Source organism: Schistocerca americana, chromosome 4, assembly GCF_021461395.2.
Source record: "Schistocerca americana isolate TAMUIC-IGC-003095 chromosome 4, iqSchAmer2.1, whole genome shotgun sequence".
Lineage (NCBI taxonomy): Eukaryota > Metazoa > Arthropoda > Insecta > Orthoptera > Acrididae > Schistocerca > Schistocerca americana.
Window position 1 is genome coordinate 845,311,683 of NC_060122.1, and position 22,359 is coordinate 845,334,041.

The 22,359-nt window shown below is 43.9% G+C and overlaps 1 non-coding gene across 1 annotated transcript; it reads left to right on the forward strand.

Annotated features, from left to right (window-relative positions):
• The first annotated feature begins 6,101 nt into the window (after nucleotides 1–6,101).
• Trnar-gcg lies at nucleotides 6,102–6,176 on the forward strand. Its single transcript has one exon. It is a non-coding gene; the product is annotated as a tRNA-Arg (tRNA).
• Nucleotides 6,177–22,359: the final 16,183 nt, after the last annotated feature.

A 22,359-nucleotide genomic window follows, 5' to 3' on the forward strand; every position in this document is an offset into this window, starting at 1 on the left:
TGTCAGTTGCAAAACTGCCTGTCAGAGACGACAATGGTGTTTTATGTACTCTTAGCCAGTGTTTTTTTATATAAAATGACTGAAGAATACTCTGAACCTGTAATAGATGTTGAAAGGGAAGGAAGAATAGTACTTTAATGGGAGCTTTATCAATATTCCCGGGAAATTCAGAATTTTTCACGATTAATGACAATGAACTTCCAGTATAGGGGCATAGCCATATGACTCCCCATTGGGTTCTCGGAAATATAAAAAAAGTATGGAGATAATGATGAAATTACATCACTTAAGCCGTATCACGACATTCTGAGAAACCATGATAACCTCAAACAAAGTATTGCAAGGGGACTGGTGTGCCTATAATCTCGAACAGCAGTCTAGCAGATTTTTAAATTGCAAATTGCGTTTCAGCTTTGCGTAAACCCGATTTGAGTTCACGATGTTCATTACGTATGTTCCTGTACAGGGGAGACGTTTTAAATGAAACTCGCTTGCCCGGTGTCGGCGAATAAATACAATGTTGCGGTACCTGTGTTGTTCAGAATTACGGTGCAATGTTCTTCCAGACACACACGCATGTCCGAAGGAGCAATGTATCGTGCTTCTGAACTAAACAGGCTCTGCAGTATCGTAACACTAAACAGTTCACAGTAGATAACACACTTCCCTACTTCCCTATTCGTAATGAATCCTACTTCCGTTACACCATTTCCTACCACTGTTACTTTTACCCAGACACACATGTCTTCTTTTTATTTCACTTCACTGACCACCACTGTATCTAGACTGAGGCTCTGCAATTCCCTCTTAAGTTTTCTAGCTCCCCTGCCACTTTCTGATATTCGACGTCCCGACTCGTAGAACGTTATCCTTTCGTCTATTACTAATGGTCACATCCCCCATCGCAGTCGTCTCCTAAGGTGCGAATGGGGGACTAATTCGGAATCGTTTGCCAATGGGGAGACCATCATGACACTTTTTCAGTTATAGGCCATATTTCCTATGGATACACATTATGTGTCTTAAATGCAGTGGTTTCCGTTGCATTGTGCATCCTCATGTCGTTGATTACTAGTGTTTCTTCCACCTTTCCTCCGACAATTTCCCCCTCCGAGACTAAGAGATTGCTCGTGTCCGCTCCTCCGCCCCCTTTTAGCAAGGCCGTTGGCTTATCAAGGGTGAAATCTTATGACGGGAGTTTTCGGCCGCCATTGCTCATTATTTTATACACAACTTAAGCTGTGGCTGGGATAGAAGCCGGGACCCACAACGTTTCTATTACCAGTCAGAGACGCTAACTTCATATCACGTACATGGATCTGAAAACTTGGTAATGATTTCTACCAACAATTAACAATAGAAGAGAACTACGTCATTCCAAAAACTATCACGCAGGACAGAGAAGTCATGAATGATCATGCAGCCCTCTACAATAGAACACTATTCTAGTCTAAGCTAATTACCAGACAAAACACAGCAATCTCTCACACTCTCACACACACACACACACACACACACACACACACACACACAGAGAGAGAGAGAGAGAGAGAGAGAGAGAGAGAGAGAGAGAGAACAGAGAGAGACAGAAAGAAGAGAGCTCGCGTACGTACGCACGCACGCAACTGATATGAAAACACATCTCGAAAAGTTAAAATTTCACGAGCAATCAACCGAAAACAAAACACTGAAATAATAAACGGTTATAGGTGGCGTATCTGGAACATAAATGTACGTGTGTTTCACAGCATCATAGGAACATCCAGAAAACGCTAATGAGCTCGACAAAACGTAGGTAACGACTGCTATTTCTGCACCACGACCTATAAGTAGGAAAGCACCCCAAGTACATTTGCAAACCAAAACTTCACGAAATTTTAGCGATCGCCACGGGCTGCATTGAGCACAAAAGCAGTATCAACAACAGGCAACTAAAAACCAAACGCATCTCAGGGCCGGTCGACATCATTGCCCTAACATCGTTTTATTGCAGATATATTGTCATATTGCTGAAATAACGTAGATTAGTTGGTGACTTCGGATGGCAGAGACAGGGCACATTTAATGCAGAAATCGATACATTGCATGTGTAATTTAAACAGAAACAAAACCTAATGTCAAAATATTCCTAACTTACATCACGATTACATGTAAAAGAATAAAACCTTCTGAAGACACCACAGCTGTGGTAAAAGTTTCGTAAGGATAAAACAAATTCATTATTACTACTGAAAACGGTATATATATATTGTTCGAAGTTACAAAATGTTACTCTCTCGTATCCACACTATTTTTTCGCGCAGTTTATATACAGTGTGAGTCACTAACTATTGACACCAAGAATAACTCCGAAAGTGTGATAGCAACTGAAAAGCTTGGGGGGCAAACGTTGCATGGGACAACAGGCGCTATAATTTGACATTGACTTTCTGTTGCTAGATTGGGTCGCTTCAGAGATATGAAGGTCAGCTTTATTGATGTGTGACAATAGTGTCTTTGAAGGTCAACGAAGGTCAGAAACGTGGTATGAATGTTCATTTACAGAAGATGTTCGAAGTTATGACCATTGGTATCAATCCAGTGCTTCTTATCATGGGTTGAGTGGTATTCCTCATCACACCGGCACTTATCGAAGCACATTCCCTGGCAATTATCTCTCGCATACCTTCAGGTGTAGTTGGAACGTCTTTATAAACAAAGCGTTTTACGAATCCGTACAAGAAAAAATCCAGAGGTCACAACACTTCTCCTTCGCGTCCAGTCCAGCGATTTGGGCATTGTCTTTGCAACTCATTTCTAGCTATCAGCGAAAAATGTGCCGGACACCCATCGTGTTACATCACATTCAGTTCCTTGTTGCTAAAGGTATTTCTTCCAATAAGAGACCTTATGTTTCTTGCAGGAATGTGGTGTACTGCCTACCATTAAGATTTCCTTCGATGCAATGGAGGCCTACAATTCTGTCCTCCAGAATCCCACATCATACATTCACCGACCACGGTTTTTGGTGTGCAACTTACCGCAGCCAATATCGATTGACCAATAATGCATGTTATGCAAATTAACATTTCTATCGTTCGTGAATGTAGCCTCGTCAGTAAATAAAATCAAATTAATAAATGTGTCATCCCTCTGAATCTGAATTTGAGCCCATCGCCAGAATTCAATGCGATGCATGAAATCCGTATCAGTTGATTCTTCGTGGAGACTGATATGGTAAGAATGGTATTCACGGCGATACGGAACACGAACGACACTACTCTGGCTCGTGCCAGATTCCCTTGCGATTTGACGCGAACTAACACAAGAATCTTGAACCACAGTGGCAAGAGAACCAATTTCAGTTTCCTCGTTAGTAGCTTTCCTTTGCCGGATATATTTCCAACGCGTTAAAGATCCAATCGTTTTCAGTTTATCATACACATATTTAATTTACATTGTATAGGGTGAGTACGTTAAGGATATCTTTCAGCGTATAAGTGTCTAGCTCTCAGTGATTTTCGTTGGCATTCTCCGTAAATGAGAAGCGTATCGACTTGTCCTTCGAGGGAATACATCGTTCACATTCGGTTGATTCGACGATACTAGTCGTACCGTTCTTATTAGTATTGTATTGCGAAACCGTCGAGTGCTGTTTATATGTCAATGGCACGATAGATGGATACGCCGTATTTAGCGAATATTTGCTATTTCCGCTTTATACGAGAGAGAATTGTCAGAGAATGTGCTTCGATGAGTGCCGAAGTGATAAGGAATACCACTCAATCCATGATAAGAAGCTTGCAGCTCTGCAGTGATACCAATAGTCATCACTTCGAACACCTGTAAATTTACGTTCATGCCACCTTTTTGACCTTCGTTGACCTTCAAAGACCTTAGGGTTACACATCATCGGATTCGCCTCCATAGCCACTATCAGAAAATAACTACCATCCCATTAAAATAAACTTGACCTTTATATCTCAGACGCGACTCCACCGAACAACAAAAAACCAACGTCGTATTACGTATCCCGTCGCCCCACTCAAAATTTGTCCTACAAACTTTTCAGCTACTATCAAACTTTCGGAGTTATTCTATGTGGCAAAAGTTAGTGACTCCCCCTGTCTTTAAAGAGTGAATCACCTGAATCTTACACCGCAAATATTGTAGAAATAGAAAGTGCTAATAACATATAGTTACCTCAGAATGGATTCGTACTCAGGGGCTCGTATTTTTAGCCAATCAACAAATTGTAATAATTCTTAGTACGTGTTTTTGTGAGTCCATATACGAACTAACAATAAAGTCAGAATGTCAGTGTTATTTGTTGCAGGATTCTAGTGCGAATCGATAAAGTATTTTGAAAACTTCCTGCATCGACACTTGTGTGATACCTATGCAAGACCACACTAGAGAACAACAAAAGCACATTCAGTAGGTATACGGATTCTGAACAGTAACGAGACAATTTACCATTACAGGTCCTGTTCAAAATGAGCACTAGCATCTTCAAGTCTGCAACGGAACGACTGCTGCACACATGCTATCATTTCAGTGGAGATGTCCGAGCAGGCTGCAGTAACGCGTTGGCCCGCATCTCGTGGTCGTGCGGTAGCGTTCTCGCTTCCCACGCCCGGGTTCCCGGGTTCGATTCCCGGCGGGGTCAGGGATTTTCTCTGCCTCGTGATGGCTGGGTGTTGTGTGATGTCCTTAGGTTAGTTAGGTGTAAGTAGTTATAAGTTCTAGGGGACTGATGACCATAGATGTTAAGTCCCATAGTGCTCAGAGCCATTTTTTTTAGTAACGCGTTGTCGCATACCACTGGGTGTGGTTGATATGTCCGTGTAGACAGCGTCTTTCAGCTTTTCCTGCGGAAAAATGTCTACAGGCGAAAAATCCGAGGAGCCGTCCGGCCAAGGTAACAATTCGTGAAGATATGCCGTAGTACTATGATCTGGACTGTCATCATGTTGGTACCAAAGGTTCCTCTCAGTCTGCAGAGGAACATCTTCTAGCATCCTTTGTAGATGGTCCGCTAGGAGACTGCGACACTTGAGCCCATTCAGTGTTGCATCTATAAAAAACTGACCTATGAGCAAATGGTCCCCTATTCTACATCACATGTTTACACTCTATGGCCGCAGACGTTCCGCCGGACGGAGTCAAAGTGAATTATCAGCAGATCAATAATGCATGTTTAGGCGGTTTACCTGGCCATGATTGGTAAATGTGGCTTTATCACTAAACAAAATACATGATAAACCTGTAGTATCCGTCTTAATAGCCATGTATATAAGTTAACACGATTCTCATAATCGTCTCTATGCAGCTCTTGATGGAGGGAGATGTAATAGAGACATATCCTTTATCGATGGAGAATGGGCAGTTCACTTGTGTGACTCATGTCACTTTCTTCAGCGACTACGCGGCAGCTAACATTAGGATCAACTGCAACAGCAGCAAGAACATTAATTGCCTCTCTACTGACACTTAATGGCAGATTAAAACTGTGAGCCCGACCGAGACTCGAACTCGGGACCTTTGCCTTTCGCGGGCAAGTGCTCTACCATCTGAGCTACCGAAGCACGTCTCACGCCCGGTCCTCACAGCTTTACTTCTGCCAGTATCTCGTCTCCTACCTTCCAAACTTTACAGAAGCTCTCCTGCGAAACTTGCAGAACTAGCACCCGTGAAAGAAAGGATACTGCGGAGACATGGCTTAGCCACAGCCTGGGGGATGTTTCCAGAATGAGATTTTCACTCTACAGCGGAGTGTGCGCTGATATGAAACTTTCTGGCAGGACCGGACGCGAGTCGTGTTTCGGTAGCTCAGATGGCAGAGCACTTGCCCGCGAAAGGCAAAGGTCCCGAGTTCGAGTCTCGGTCGAGCACACAGTTTTAATCTGCCAGGAAGTTTCATATCAGCGCACACTCCGCTGCAGAGTGAAAATCTCATTCTGGAAACATCCCCCAGGCTGTGGCTAAGCCATGTCTCCGCAATATCCTTTGTTTCAGGAGTGCTAGTTCTGCAAGGTTCCCAGGAGAGCGTCTGTAAAGTTTGGAAGGTAGGAGACGAGATACTGGCAGAAGTAAAGCTGTGAGGACCGGGCGTGACTCGTGCTTCGGTAGCTCAGATGGTAGAGCATTTGCCCGCGAAAAGCAAAGGTCCCGAGTTCGATTCTCGGTCGGGGACACAGTTTTAATCTGCCAGGAAGTTTCATATCAGCGCACACTCCGCTGCAGAGTGAAAATCTCATTCTGGAAAAATGCCTCTCTACTGTTACAACTTGCTTTCTTCTCTCACGTTGTGTAAGTGTTATACTACCACTTTCACGTAACTGTTCGAAGAGATTGATAAATAGCTCCCGAGATGGATATCTTTCCGCATAGACTGTGCAAGAGCGAACTGAGTTCTTCCTACACTCTCTATACACCACGGGCATGTCGGCTTTATTTACATGGGATTTACCATCACATCGTCCACTCACGACCTGCTGCTGGGACTGTAACACACTAACTGACTAGCAAGTCACAATGCACTCAAGCAGCGTATAAACACAATCTTAGCAAACATTAGAGCATCGAACCTAGCAACCACGCAGGCTGAATGGCAGGCCGGCCAGAGTGGCCGAGCAGTTCCAGGAACCACAGTCTGGAACCACGCTGGTGCTACGGTCGCAGGTTCGAATCCTGCCACGGGCATGGATGTATGTGATGTCCTTAGGTTAGTTAGGTTTAAGTAGTTCTACGTTCTAGGGAACTGATGACCTCAGACGTTAAGTCCCATAGTGCTCAGAGACATTTGAACCATTTTTTGAAGCTGAACGGCACAAAAAGTGCGCGTGTGGAAACTCTTCAAAATACAATATCTGGTTAACAATTCACCCTTATAAATCTGCAATACACAGCACATCATTCTAATTTACCTCAGTTTTGGTTTGTTAGTGTCAAAAGGGATTGTCTCATTTAAAAAACTGAATGTGCGCGAACAAAACACGCTTTCTAAGTATTATTACAAACTGTTTATTGGCTAACAATACGAACCCGTGAGTACCAATCCTTTCTGTGAAAACTGGACATTAAAAGCATTTCCACTTCTGCATTATCTGCGGTGCAAGTTGTAAATGATCCACCCTGTTTTATATATAGAATAAGGCGTCTCAAGATGCAGAGGCAGGAGTGGCAGATGGACGTGCCTATAGTCGATGGACGTCAATTATTGTGTGTCAGCATGCAGACTGCCGGGCGAAGGAATGTCGGCGACATTAAGTTGGATGTGTTCCCCGCCCTTGAGAATTGTGAGCGGTACAAAATACGAGTATTTAAGAAAGTTCTGGCACAGAAAGTTGTTTGGCCAGAAGAAGAGTATGAGCTGGCCAGTCGGGTGTGTAGCCACACCGAGGGAGAAAGCAAATGGACAGGCACACTTGTCGCCGAGACGGCAGACTCGACACTGCCCAGCTGGCGCCTGAGGGCGACTACCGCCAATCTTGGACACCCAGCGTCGGCAGCTGCCGAAGACCCGCACTGCCCGCGGAAGAATTGTCCAACTCTGCTGCTGCCTCCACGCCTCCAAGAGATGCAGATGGCAGATTCTAGCGCGTCGTCAGCTTCACCGCCAGCAACCGGACCATCGCCCGCTGAGTGCAAAATACATCTCTCTCTTCCAAGTCTGCTTGTCAGGTCACTTTGCCTAAAACACTGGTAGCGACCCTGACGATCTGCTTATCGATAATGGGCAAATTATTTCATTTCAATTAAAGCTGTAATTTGTACGAGGGCGTGCGGAAAAGTAATGCCTCCGTATTTTGATGTGGTAACCCTCACATCTTTTTAAAGGAATCAACCGTAATTAACATTCGACATCTTTATTCTTAAAGCCTTCTTATTCATTTCTCAACATAGCTACCCACGCGGCGAACACATTTCTCCCAACGAGAAACTAGTTTGTTGATGTAGAACGTTCGATTTCCTTGTGCTCTCTCCTCTGTACGCACTGCTTCATCACTATCAAAGTGAAGTCCTCGAAGGTGTTCTTTAAGTTTTGGAAACAGGTCAAAACCGGATGAAGCCAAATCGGGATTGTATTGAGGATGATTGATGATAGATAGTAAACTAAAGGTGTCCGACTGTTGCGGTGCTCTTGCGTTGTCTGGCAATGGACAGGGTGCTCCATCTCTTGAAGGACTCTTCGTAATTCTAGTTTTCTAAGGATCTCGCAGTACCTTTCAGAATTGAAGGTGGTGTCTTGAGGCATGAACTCCACACCATGCACATCCCAGAACATTGAAGCATAACTTTGCCTCCTGAGGTAATGGTTTGAATTTTTCTGGCGTCGATAATCCCTTGTAGCGGAACTCAACTGATCCTCTCTTGTTCTTGGAGTAAGAACGTTAACCCAGCGTTCATCACATCTCTGAATGTTGTTAAGGAACCAATCATCCTCAACCCCAAAACGCAAAAGAAGTTGTGCTCAGACGTTGAATCTCGTGTGTTTCCTGTCACGTGTGAGCTTCTGAGGCACCTACTGTCCACGCAATTTTCTGTACCACAGTTTTGCGGTGATGACCTATACACGCTCTCGTATTACGCTACACTTACCTGAGAGCTGAGTCTGTGTTATCCGACGATTTTGTCTGATGAGTTCACGAACACGATTCCGGTGATCCTTGTCGGTTGCCGTACGCGATCGTCCACTCCAAGCTGTGTCACACACGCTGAGGTTAACGCCATTCTTTGCTTCACTACGAGCACGATGAGCCCAGTGCCGCACTTTACTGATGTCGATACCTTCATCGCCGTACCATTATTCTATGAATTTCAATCCGACGCCCATTTTCTGCGGATGATAAACTCAGTTACAGCACGCTGTTCTGACACAATGAGATAGTGACGTTTGTAATATTTCTGGCTTATTCAACCATCATATTATGCTCCAGGAAACTATTCCCAGGGCAGTGGAGATGCAAGAAGTATAGAGATGACGCAATGTGGGATGAGGTACCGGTGACAGATGTTAGATTCGGTACCATTCCCGTGAGAAAGACCGCCTGCATGATGCTGCTGCTCTGTGATTGGCTGCTGTGTTCGGCGGTAGGGAGCCAAAACGTTAAATTTTAGTTGCTATTATTAATTAAACCTGTCATCCAAATTACTTCATTTTTTAAAATACACATCTCTCAACAGGCAGCTATCAATCAGTCATTTCAAAATTATTAAAGTCAAAGTATTACTAAAACAAATGACTGACGATATTACTGCCGATGCACTTCGGTGCGTTCGGGTCACGCCTTGCTGGCTTGGCGCGCGAAGTGTCTCGGGCAGTCCGGCTCTCCAGTTCTGACCGTTCCAGTAGACGGACATGTTGTCTGTTATAGCAGTATTTGTTTCATTCAATTTTATTTACTACAGTTCCGACCGTCGTTAGGTATAGACATGTTGTCTGTAATAGTAGTATTTGATTCATGTAATTTTATTCTCCAGTTCTGACGGTTCCAGCAGACAGACATGTTGTCTGTGGCAGGATGGCTAATGGTTCAAATGGCTCTGAGCACTACGGGACTTAACATCCATGGTCATCAGTCCCCTAGAACTTAGAACTACTTAAACCTAACTAACCTAAGGACATCACACAACACCCAGCCATCACGAGGCAGAGAAAATCCCTGACCCCGCAGGGAATCGAACCCGGGATGTGGCAGGATGTATTTCATGTTATTTTAGTCAGATATAATGACTGTGGAAAGATATGTTCAAAACGTTGTGATCAAGAATAGTTTCTCGTGTCTATATCAATAAAAACGCGAGTGGCATCCCAAATGAATTATAGTTTATTCGTAGCAGCAGTTTCTTGCGAAGTTAATTTCAGCCTCAATAAAAAGAATCCACGACCTGCGTGCTGTTTTCTGCGCTGGGGACATCATCATCATGAAGACTGCAGGTTAGTGAAGTGTACAAGAACTTATGTATTCCAAACAGGGCAGTGGAGACAACTAGGCACCTCACGTGTACTGCGTGCACAGTACAAATGTGCTCAGTGACACGCCATCTTCAGTAATGCAGAGGAGGTAAAGAAGGTTGAAAGTAATAATACTATCTCACTTTTATTCCTTTTTTTCTTGCCGTACGTTACACACCGCCAAGTAACACGTTACAATTCCCTCTAGCATAAGACGGCGACTTGCTTAGCGAAGCAGGAAACTCTAGCAACTAACATATATGACAAGTAATACCTAACAGATACTGAGAAGATAATATATAGGCGATATGTAGGCACTGTTTTTCAACATGCTTTCGTAAAATACAACGGTTGAGGCGTCGTACAATACTCTTTTGTTTTTAAAAAATAAACGTTTATGACTAGACGCCTTATGGTCTTGCGGCGGGTGCTCCCAGTACTTTAATATGCAAGTACAGCACTCAATAATAATAATAATAATAATAACAATAATAATAATAATAATGAGAAAAAATTGAAAAATACATCCAACTGGCTGAGGAAGTCAAGGACATGTGGCATCAGGATAAAGTTGACATTATACCAATTATACTATCAACTACAGGAGTCATACCACACAATATCCACCAGTACATCAATGCAATACAGCTGCATCCAAACTTATATATACAACTACAGAAATCCGTAATTATTGATACATGTTCAATGACCCGAAAGTTCCTAAATGCAATGTAACATATATCGTACAGTTAAAAGGAAGTCACGCTTGATGAAGGTCCGCGTCACTTTCCATTTTTAACCAGACCTATGGTCTGAGAAAGGAAAGAACATAATAATAATAGGATACACCAAGATGTCACAATTATAAAAGAAACGCTAGATAACGTCTGGGACACTGAAACAATTCCACTTAATTCTGCCACTTCATAAAAAAGGGGACAAAACTGATATCTTCTCGGCATATCAGAACCTCGATTAGATTTAAAAACCGGAGAGCACCAAGCTAGATTTAGGAGTAAGAGATTCAGTCCACAGCAAACACTAAGCCTTAAACAAATAATTACTAAATGAAAATACTAATTAAAAAGATCTAATGTTTGTTGATTTTAAAAAGGCATATGTTTCGATACTCCCTTCTCAAAACCTTGAAGTACCTAACATAGCGAAAATCTGGAAATTACTGAACATACGCTTAGAAACACAGTATTTACATTTAAATTTCTTAGAAGAACTTCTAGTCTCTCCCAAATTCGACGAGGAGTCAGACTGTTATTGAGCTGTGTGGCCTGAAAAAGCTGTAATGTAATGTAAAATCAGGGAAAACGGAAAGTTAATAACTATATAAATATGGGTAGATTGAAAACCTTTGCACACGATTACGTAACAAAAGACGGAGTCTTACAAAACGCAAAGAAAAGACTGTAACTTCTGAGGGAAACGGCTACAAAGGCAGGTTTACAAATATCTTTTGAACAGACAGAATACGTGACCAACGTAACTCAGCAAGTAGCTCAGCAAGCATTTATAAGCCAAGTATGGCGTATCAAGAAACAGGCAACTTGAAATATCTGGATGGAAATATATGCATAAGAAGTGAGAAACAGCAGTTAAATTCAGAACTGGAAAAATGTAGGTTCATATCGTATATGAAAGTGAGAAGTGTATACAATAAGTAATGTATTCCTAAAGATGTTACAGTGAGACATTATAATACAACTGTAAAACTAGAAGTCATCTACGGGTCAGAAATGCTGCTTCTATCTGGATGAAGAGTGGCATTAGAAGCTAAGACAGACAGAAGAATATTGCGAAAAATATTATCTGCATGCAGGAAAAAACATGGCAATTTGGTTTTGAGACCAAATAAGAAACGTACTCATTCTGTCCTAAAATAACAGATGAGATCCAGAAAAAGCATGTTACATTCCAACGAAATAAAAGGAGAAAGAAGAACGACGGATAAAGAAAGAAGATCCAGACATTCTTCCAAAACATTCAAAGAAAATGTGTGGGAAGACAAGACAGTAAAGGAGTTAGAAGAAATGTAGATTGAACAAGAGACGTTACTCAACAGAGACATACTCAAACTAAAAGTAAGGATATTCAAAAGTTTTCAGGAAGATAAAACAAACATAGAAACAGCTAGACTGAAATGATCAGATGAAAGGAAAAGAGTTCATTTATGGGAAATTAAGGAGTTCGGAGAAAGACGAAAGAAAAAGAAATAAACTGTTATCTTGACCTGCTCCTTAGTTGGCTTAAAAAAACAAATTAATTACCAGAAGGCATAAAGAGTTGTCTATAATGAACATGCCAACTTGCTGTGGGAGTTCTGATTTCAGACAGATCGAATGCTGGAACAGAATACAGGAGACATCACAGCTGTGGAGAAAAAGACAATGGGGATCACTGAGATATCCATCCAACGTGACTGCAGAATCAACGAGAAACCACTTGGAAAACTTGTCTGACACAAGTATTCTCGACACGTGCCAACAATATAAAGCCACTTCACTGGGCTCTGTACGTATTGTCCGCTGATAACACAACACAGTCCTAAACAGCTGAAAAGTGTGCAACTAGAGATAAAATGTGAAACCCAGTAGATGGAGTACACCTTTTGTTCTTACAGTTACAGAAGTATTATTAATGGCGATAGATCAAGTAATGAATATCGAATTTAGTAATTTTTAACATCAACGTCTAAGTGACAAAATGTTTTATCCGGCACAGTGATTAAATAAAAGTCAGTATGTGCTCTGAGAGAGTAGTAATCAATAAAACTGTTCATACATTATAAAGTGTTAAACATTCGTTCAATGAATCAGGAACATAAAATCTATGCTGAAAATATTTGAAAAGTCTGGAAGAAATTAGCAATGTCGACTTCAGTTAGTTAACATAGGGGGAATGCATTTCCCAATGGAATGGGATTAGCAACCAAGTTTAGACTATGCAGATAAATCTACATCTGCAACCACTTGAGTACCAGAGTCAGTTCTACGACTTTCATAAATGGTTCTTCAGGCACTGGCAGGCTGTCTACTCTACCTGCCCCACCCATGTTCGATGTTCCACCCACTAGGCGTTGAGTCACCCAGACTACCTCAGTTGCTGTGGTAGTGTTCGAAATAGTAAGAATAGCAGTTCCACCGTTCAATACAGTCTCCTTCAAATTGTGAATATTCTGGTTCTCTTTTGTAACATTTTTGTAGCAGTTCACGATCAGCCAGAACATCATCTGTCATAGAACCACACATCTCCATGAACTCATTTTAGTAGATCCAAAAGAAATACGCAGGAATGGCAGTACGATCCTTCTAACCATAGAAACGAACATAAATGAGCAAATAGTACGCCTATTACGTTCAACTGTGTGCATAAACTGCTTTCCTCATGTTTTATACGAGCTTCATCAGTAATCATCCTACGGGTGCACTGACAGCGGAATTAATTTATACACTCCTGGAAATGGAAAAAAGAACACATTGACACCGGTGTGTCGGACCCACCATACTTGCTACGGACTCTGCGAGAGGGCTGTACAAGCAATGATCACACGCACGGCACAGCGGACACACCAGGAACCGCGGTGTTTGCCGTCGAATGGCGCTAGCTGCGCAGCATTTGTGCACCGCCGCCGTCAGTGTCAGCCAGTTTGCCGTGGCATACGGAGCTCCATCGCAGTCTTTAACACTGGTAGCATGCCGCGACAGCGTGGACGTGAACCGTATGTGCAGTTGACGGACTTTGAGCGAGGGCGTATAGTGGGCATGCGGGAGGCCGGGTGGACGTACCGCCGAATTGCTCAATACGTGGGGCGTGAGGTCTCCACAGTACATCGATGTTGTCGCCAGTGGTCGGCGGAAGGTGCACGTGCCCGTCGACCTGGGACCGGACCGCAGCGACGCACGGATGCACGCCAAGACCGTAGAATCCTACGCAGTGCCGTAGGAGACCGCACCGCCACTTCCCAGCAAATTAGGGACACTGTTGCTCCTGGGGTATCGGCGAGGACCATTCGCAACCGTCTCCATGAAGCTGGGCTACGGTCCTGCACACCGTTAGGCCGTCTTCCGCTCACGCCCCATCATCGTGGAGCCCGCCTAGAGTGGTGTCGCGACAGGCGTGAATGGAGGGACGAATGGAGACGTGTCGTCTTCAGCGATGAGAGTCGCTTCTGCCTTGGTGCCAATGATTGTCGTATGCGTGTTTGGCGCCGTGCAGGTGAACACCACAATCAGGACTGCATACGACCGAGGCACACAGGGCCAACACCCGGCATCATGGTGTGGGGAGCGATCTCCTACACCGGCCGTACACCACTGGTGATCTTCGAGGGGCACTGAATAGTGCACGGTACATCCAAACCGTCATCGAACCCATCGTTCTACCATTCCTAGACCGGCAAGGGAACTTGCTGTTCCAACAGGACAATGCACGTCCGCATGTATCCCGTGCCACCCAGCGTGCTCTAGAAGGTGTAAGTCAACTACCCTGGCCAGCAAGATCTCCGGATCTGTCCCCCATTGAGCATGTTTGGGACTGGATGAAGCGTCGTCTCACGCGGTCTGCACGTCCAGCACGAACGCTGGTCCAACTGAGGCGCCAGGTGGAAATGGCATGGCAAGCCGTTCCACAGGACTACATCCAGCATCTCCACGATCGTCTCCATGGGAGAATAGCAGCCTGCATTGCTGCGAAAGGTGGATATACACTGTACTAGTGCCGACATTGTGCATGCTCTGTTGCCTGTGTCTATGTGCCTGTGGTTCTGTCAGTGTGATCATGTGATGTATCTGACCCCAGGAATGTGTCAATAAAGTTTCCCCTTCCTGGGACAATGAATTCACGGTGTTCTTATTTCAATTTCCAGGAGTGTAGTATCTCAGCGGCTAACTGTTTCGCGTTAATTTCTGAAACAATACTATATCCAATGATCGTTCGTCATTAGAAGAAGCATTTAACAGCATATAATAAGTACAATTGGATGTAAGTAGGAGTTAGATTCATGACAATCCTTTTCCTTATATGTACGGCGCGGAAGGAAACTAGCTGTAAATGTGCTTGCAAATGACTCCCGTACTGATTTTATAGTTTATAACGTGAACTGAACTTACTGTCATTTATATCAGAAGAGTAAATCCACAGGTGACAAATTTTAGCTGACCGAAGGTCAGTAATGAAGACGAGTGTTTCGGAGCCAATTGGCATTACCAGTGCTCATTTCTTCGCTGTCTTCTCAAGCCTAGCGACTTGGAGACATAAAAACGTTATTCGAACTTATCAGAGAAACTATTGTGAGCATAATGATACCAACAGAGTAGAATGTTTGTTGTAAATAAAGTAACAAACAGCATTTAAGAACAGCATTTAAGACACGGCATCTACCTGTGAACCCGTGTCTATGGCCCTCTGAGTCTCGTGGACGAATAGCGCGAGCTGGGTTTCACACGACCGTCTTTTTCGAAACCCATTCTGACTCCTACTGAGTAAATTTCTAGTCTCCAGAAAAGTCATTATACTCGAACATAATACGTGTTCCAAAATTCTACAACTGATCGACGTTAGAGATATAGGTCTATAGTTCTGCACATCTGTTCGACGTCCCTTCTTGAAAACGGGGATGACCTGTGTCCTTTTCCAATCCTTTGGAACGCTACGCTCTTCTAGAGACCTACGGTACACCGCTGCAAGAAGGGGGGCAAGTTCCTTCGCGTACTCTGTGTAAAATCGAACTGGTATCCCATTAGGTCCAGCGGCCTTTCCTCTTTTGAGCGATTTTAATTATTTCTCTATCCCTCTGTCGTCTATTTCTATATCTACCATTTTGTCATCTGTGCGACAATCTAGAGAAGGAACTACAGTGCAGTCTTCCTCTGTGAAACAGCTTTGGAAAAAGACATTTAGTGTTTCGGCCTTTAGTCTGTCATCCTCTGTTTCACTACCATTTTGGTCACAGAATGTCTCGACACTTTGTTTTGATCCACCTACCGCTTTGACATAAGACCAATATTTCTTAGGATTTTCTGCCAAGTCAGTACATAGAATTTTACTTTCGAAGTTTTCAGATAAAGCACTTAAAAAAATTTCACTGGATTCTTTTTCCCTGCCACCCATTATGAACGTGTGAGTCTCCCAGTCTATATCCGGCAAATTAAAATCTCCACCCAGAACTTTAACGTGGGGGGAAATCTACTCGAAATATTTTCCAAATTATCCTTCAGGTGCTCATCCACAACAGCTGCTCGAGCCAGGGGGCCTATAGAAACATCCAATTACCATGTCTGAGCCTGCTTTAACCGTGACCTTCACCCAAATTATTTCACATTTCGAATCTCCGTCAATTTCCTTCGAAACTATAGCACTTTTTATCGTTATAAACACGCCTCCCCTTTCACTGTCCAGTCTGTCTCTGCGGTATACATTCCAATCTGAGTTTATGATTTAATTACTGTTTACGTCTGGTTTCAGCCAACTTTCTGTCCCTAGTACTATATGGGCGTTGTGACCGTTTATTAATGAGAGCATTTCTGGGACCTTTCTGTAGACGCTCCTGCAGTTTACTATTAGCACATTAAAATTGTTATTCCCTGTTGCATTTGGCTACTCCTACCTTGCCGCGTCTCAGGAGGCGTCTTGTCGGGCCGAGGGAGGGAATTCTCTAACATAAAAAACCCACATGTGCACTCCACACGTACTCCGCTACCCTTGTAGCCACTTCCGGCGTGTAGTGCGTGCCTGACCTATTCAGGGGGACCCTACATTTCTCCACCCGATAGCGGAGGTCGAGAAATTGGCACGCCAGATCTCCGCAGAATCGTCTGAGCCTCTGGTTTAAGCCTTCTACTCGGCTCCAAACCAGAGGACCGCGATCGGTTCTGGGAACGATACTACAAATAGTTAGCTCAGATTCCACCCCGCGAGCGAGGCTTTCCGTATTCACCAATTCCGCCAACTGCCTGTACGAACTGAGGAAGACCTCTGAACCCAGACGACAGGATTCATTGGTGCCGACATGAGCAACAATTTGCAGTCGGGTGCACCCATTGCTCTCTATCGCCGCCGGTAGGGCCGCCTCCACATCTCGGATGAGACCGCCAGTAAGCAGACAGAGTGAACACTGGCCTTTTTCCCCCACCTTTCCGCTATTTCCTAAAGGGGCTCCATCACCCGCCTAACGTTGGAGCTCCCAGTAACTAATAAACCCCTCCCCCCGTGTGCCTGCTCGGCCCTTGCTGAAGGAGCAGCCACATGTCCACTCACAGGCAGAGCGGGCGATGCCACACGGCCAGTCTCCACATTGACCCTCCGCCTCGTGCGCCGCGAACGCCGCTGAACCCGCCACTCCCCTTGGGGAGAGGGTGGCCCAACCGCGCCCGTTACCCGCCAAGATGTCTCGACAACAGGGACAGCAGGGACATGGTAATTGGATGTCTCTATAGGCCCCCTGACTCAGCAGCTGTTGTGGCTGAGCACCTGAAGGATAATTTGGAAAATATTTCGAGTAGATTTCCTCACCATGTTACAGTTCTGGGTGGAGATTTTAATTTGCCGGATATAGACTGGGAGACTCACACGTTCATAACGGGTGGCAGGGACAAAGAATCCAGTGAATTTTTTTTTAAGTGCTTTATCTGAAAACTACCTTGAACAGTTAAACGGAGAACCGACTGGTGGCGATAACATATTAGACCTTCTGGTGACAAACAGATCCGAACTATTTGAAACAGTTAACGCAGAACAGGGAATCAGCGATCATAAAGCGGTTACTGCATCGATGATTTCAGCCGTAAATAAAAATATTAAAAAAAAGTAGGAAGATTTTTCTGTTTAGCAAAAGTGACAAGAAGCAGATTACAGAGTACCTGACGGCTCAGCACAAAAGTTTTGTCTCAAGTACAGATAGTGTTTAGGATCAGTGGACAAAGTTCAAAACCATCGTACAATATGCGTTAGATGAGTATGTGCCAAGCAAGATCGTAAGATATGGAAAAGAGCCACCATGGTACAACAACCGAGTTAGAAAACTGCTGCGGAAGGAAAGGGAACTTCACAGCAAACATAAACATAGCCAAAGTCTTGCAAAAATTACGCGAAGTGAAATGTAGTGTGAGGAGGGCTACGCGAGAGGCGTTCAATGAATTCGAAAGTAAAGTTCTATGTACTGACTTGGCAGAAAATCCTATGAAATTTTGATCTTATGTTAAAGCGGTAGGTGGATCAAAACAAAGTGTCGAGACACTCTGTGACCAAAATGGTAGTGAAACAGCGGATGACAGACTAAAGGCCGAAACACTAAATGTCTTTTTCCAAAGCTGTTTCACAGAGGAAGACTGCACTGTAGTTCCTTCTCTAGATTGTCGCACAGATGACAAAATGGTAGATATCGAAATAGACGACAAAGGGATAGAGAAACAATTAAAATCGCTCAAAAGAGGAAAGGCCGCTAGACCTAATGGGATACCAGTTCGATTTTACACAGAGTACGCGAAGGAACTTGCCCCCCTTCTTGCAGCGGTGTACCGTAGGTCTCTAGAAGAGCGTAGCGTTCCAAAGGATTGGAAAAGGACACAGGTCATCCCCGTTTTCAAGAAGGGACGTCGAACAGATGTGCAGAACTATAGACCTATATCTCTAACGTCGATCAGTTGTAGAATTTTGGAACACGTATTATGTTCGAGAATAATGACTTTTCAGGGGACTAGAAATCTACTCTGTAGGAATCAGCATGGGTTTTGAAAAAGACGGTCGTGTGAAACCCAGCTCGCACTATTCGTCCACGAGACACAGGTTCCCAGGTAGATGCCGTGTTCTTGACTTCCGCAAGGCTAAAAATGATTCAAATTGCTCTAAGCACTATAGGACTTAACATCTGTGGTCATCAGTCCCACTAAAACTTAGAACTACTTAAACCTAACTAACCTAAGGACATCACGAACATCCATGCCCGAGGCAGGATTCGAACCTGCGACCGTAGCAGTCGCGCGGTTCCGGACTGCGCGCCTAGTTCCGCAAGGCGTTCGATACAGTTTCCCACAGTCGTTTAATGAACAAAGTAAGTGCATATGGACAATCAGACCAGTCGTGTGATTGGATTGAAGGGTTCGTAGATAACAGAACGCAGTATGTCAGTCTCAATGGAGAGAAGTCTTCCGAAGTAAGAGTGATTTCAGGTGTGCCGCAGGGGGGTGTCAAAGGACCGTTGCTACTCACAATATACGTAAATGACCTTGTGGATGACATCGGAAGTTTACTGAGGCTTTTTGCAGATGATACTGTCGTGTATCGAGAAGTTGTAACAATGGAAAATTGTACTGAAATGCAGGAGGATTTGCAGCGAATTGACGCATGGTGCAGGGAATGGCAATTGAATCTCAAAGTAGACAAGTGTAATATGCTGCGAATACAATGAAAGATAGATACCTTATCATTTAGCTACAAAATAGCAGGTCAGCAACTGGAAGCAGTTAATTCCATAAGTTATTTGGGAGTACGCATTAGGAGTGATTTAAAATGGAATGATCATATAAAGTTGATCGTTGGTAAAGCAGGTGCCAGACTGAGATTCATTGGAAGAATCCTAAGGAAATGCAATCCGAAAACAAAGGAAGTAGGTTACAGTACGCTTGTTCGCCCACTGCTTGAATTCTGCTCGGCAGTATGGGATCCGTGCCAGATAGGGTTGATAGAAGAGATAGAGAAGATCCAACGGAGAGCTGCGCGCTTCGTACAGGATCATTTAGTAATCGCGAAAGCGTTGCGGAAATGAAAGATAAACTCCAGTGGAAGACTCTGCAGGACAGACGCTCAGTAGCTCGGTACGGGCTTTTGTTAAAGTTTCGAGAACATACCTTCACCGAAGAGTCAAGCAGTTTATTGCTCCCTCCTACGTATATATCGCGAAGAGAGCATGAGGATAAAATAAGAGAGATAAGATCCCACACAGAAGCATACCGACAATCCTTCTTTCCACGAACAATACGAGACTGGAATAGATGGGAGAACCGATAGAGGTACTAAAGGTACCCTCCGCCACACACCGTCAGGTGGCTTGCGGAGTATGGATGTAGGTGTGGATCCATGCACAACAAACTTGGTAGCCTTTCTGAAAAGGGTAGTATGTATCATGCCCGCCGAAATCTTTTGAACACTCTGTGCTTATTGTTGCTCCACAAATAGAGAAAATAATGTTTGCCGTAAGACTCAAATTATGAGAGTACTTCATGACAAATCATTATAAAGATACAGAGGGTGTTTCAAAAAGGACTTTACAACTTTAAAAACTCATATAGTTTATTGAACGAAGATATAAAGCTGGGTTTAGTGTTATTTTGTAGGGAAACACATCAAGTTTTTCTTTTACCTTAAACTACAGATGTGGTATGTGACCCGCTGGTTAACCTGCATAAATCCAATCGGGAGTCAATTTCTTCCCAACCTCGCTGTAGCATTGCGGGTGTAACTCGCTCAGTGGCGGCGTAAATTCTAGCTCTAAGTTCAAGTAGAGAAGCCGGCACGGGAGATACAAACACGATTCCATTGAAGAATCCTTATTAACAAAAACTGTGTGGTATCAGGTATGGGGAAAGTGGGGGCCATGCAACTGGCACATCAAGGCCAATCCACTGACCTGGAAAGTAGTTCCTACAAAACATTTATGATACTCATGCATTGTGGGCCTACTAGGGGGGCCTTTAGTGTACTTGGTACGGAAATTACGCTGAACTGTTGTCGCCGACTTCTGTTCTTCAGACCAAAAAACACAGCTAGCACGCTCGGGTCCAGTGCAGGCAGCCATCTATAACGCAGCTGTCGCTAGCGCTCCTTACGGTGCGATTCGGCACTAACAAACTATGCGAGACAATATTTGATGTATTTCCGTACAAAACGACATTTCAGTCACCTTGAAGGTACTATGAATTAACTTATGTGAATTTTCAAATTTGTAAAGTCCTTTTTGAAACACCTAACCACCCTGTGATCAAGGGATCACAAATTTAGTATTGGAAGGCAGCGTGGAGGGTAAGAAACGTAGAGGGAGACCAAGAGATGAATACACTAAGCAGATTCAGAAGGATGTAGGTTGCATTAAGTACTGGGAGATGAAGAAGCTTGCACAGGATAGAGTAGCATGGAGAGTTGCATCATACCAGTCTCAGGACTGAAGACCACAACAACAACAACCACCCTGTATTACGTTGTGTACATATGAGAATGACACACATTCCTGCTAGCGAAACACACCAGCAATAACGCTTCAGGATAATGTAGCAGTGATATAAATATCACTGGCAGTCACCTTTATACCAGAATCATATTACGTATGCACTCATATTTACAGCTACATTGTCACTACCGACGCGAATGTTTAGGACAGAAAATATGCTGCAAACAATGTTATAATTTATGTAAAGGATAGGTTTTTATACACATCCAGCACACACATGGCTGTCTTTGTATATTCTGACTCTTAAAACTATGCAGAACGCTCACATTAAAAGTACATCATAAATACCACATACAGTCAGATCGGTAATCGAGCCCAGGGCGTCCGTCTCGATGTGGGATTGTTCTGTGACATGCGAGGCTAACAGGATGCACGCTAGATAGATTCACCAGCTGTTCTATCTTTGCCTAAACTCCACCATAACGTAGTTTTCGTTAACAAGAGAATCCACGTATGCTTCGAACTGTCTAACAGATTTAGGTTACCATTTGGAAAACTGGTTGTAACATATGTTGTTCGTACAAATAAGAAGAAGTGCCACAACATATGTTGCACGCACGGTCTTTTCCTCTGTGTTATGAGGCCATCGATGGTTAACGATTTCGTCTCGTTGTCTGAATCAGTAAAATCCCTTGGTTCCCGCTGCGTTGGCTGTGGCAGACCGGAACGGCCTCAGCTGCCGAGCCCCATGAAAGGTCCACCCCGCCAGCATTAATCATAAGACACAGAGGTATCGGGGCCAGGTGGCCAGGTGCGCTAAATATTCCACCAGGGGCCGGCATAATGTAATGCGGACTGCGCGGGGAATAACACGAGTGATGCCCAGGGCACTAGTTGGACGGCGAGTGCGTGTCAAGTTGAAAACTTGATGAGTCGGGAAACTTGTAGGCCAGTCCACTGGACGCGTATGCCAATGATCGAAATAACGCTGAGCTCCTGCTTCGCTTACCTCGTCCGTGGGTTTAGCTCTTATGTGAAAGTTTTCTAGTCTATCCATTTCATATCGCAGAGCTCTCCAATTAATTAGCCATCAGGAGGGGTGGGGTGGTTGTTGAGTTATTGGGATCGTTTCCGCTAGGAGGTGAACCCACTTACCAGTGCGGTCATCAGGTTTTCTGTTTCCGATGGTTTCCCTTAATTCATTAAGGCGAAATCCGAGTCCGTAGCTCTGAAAATGATACGGCTGATT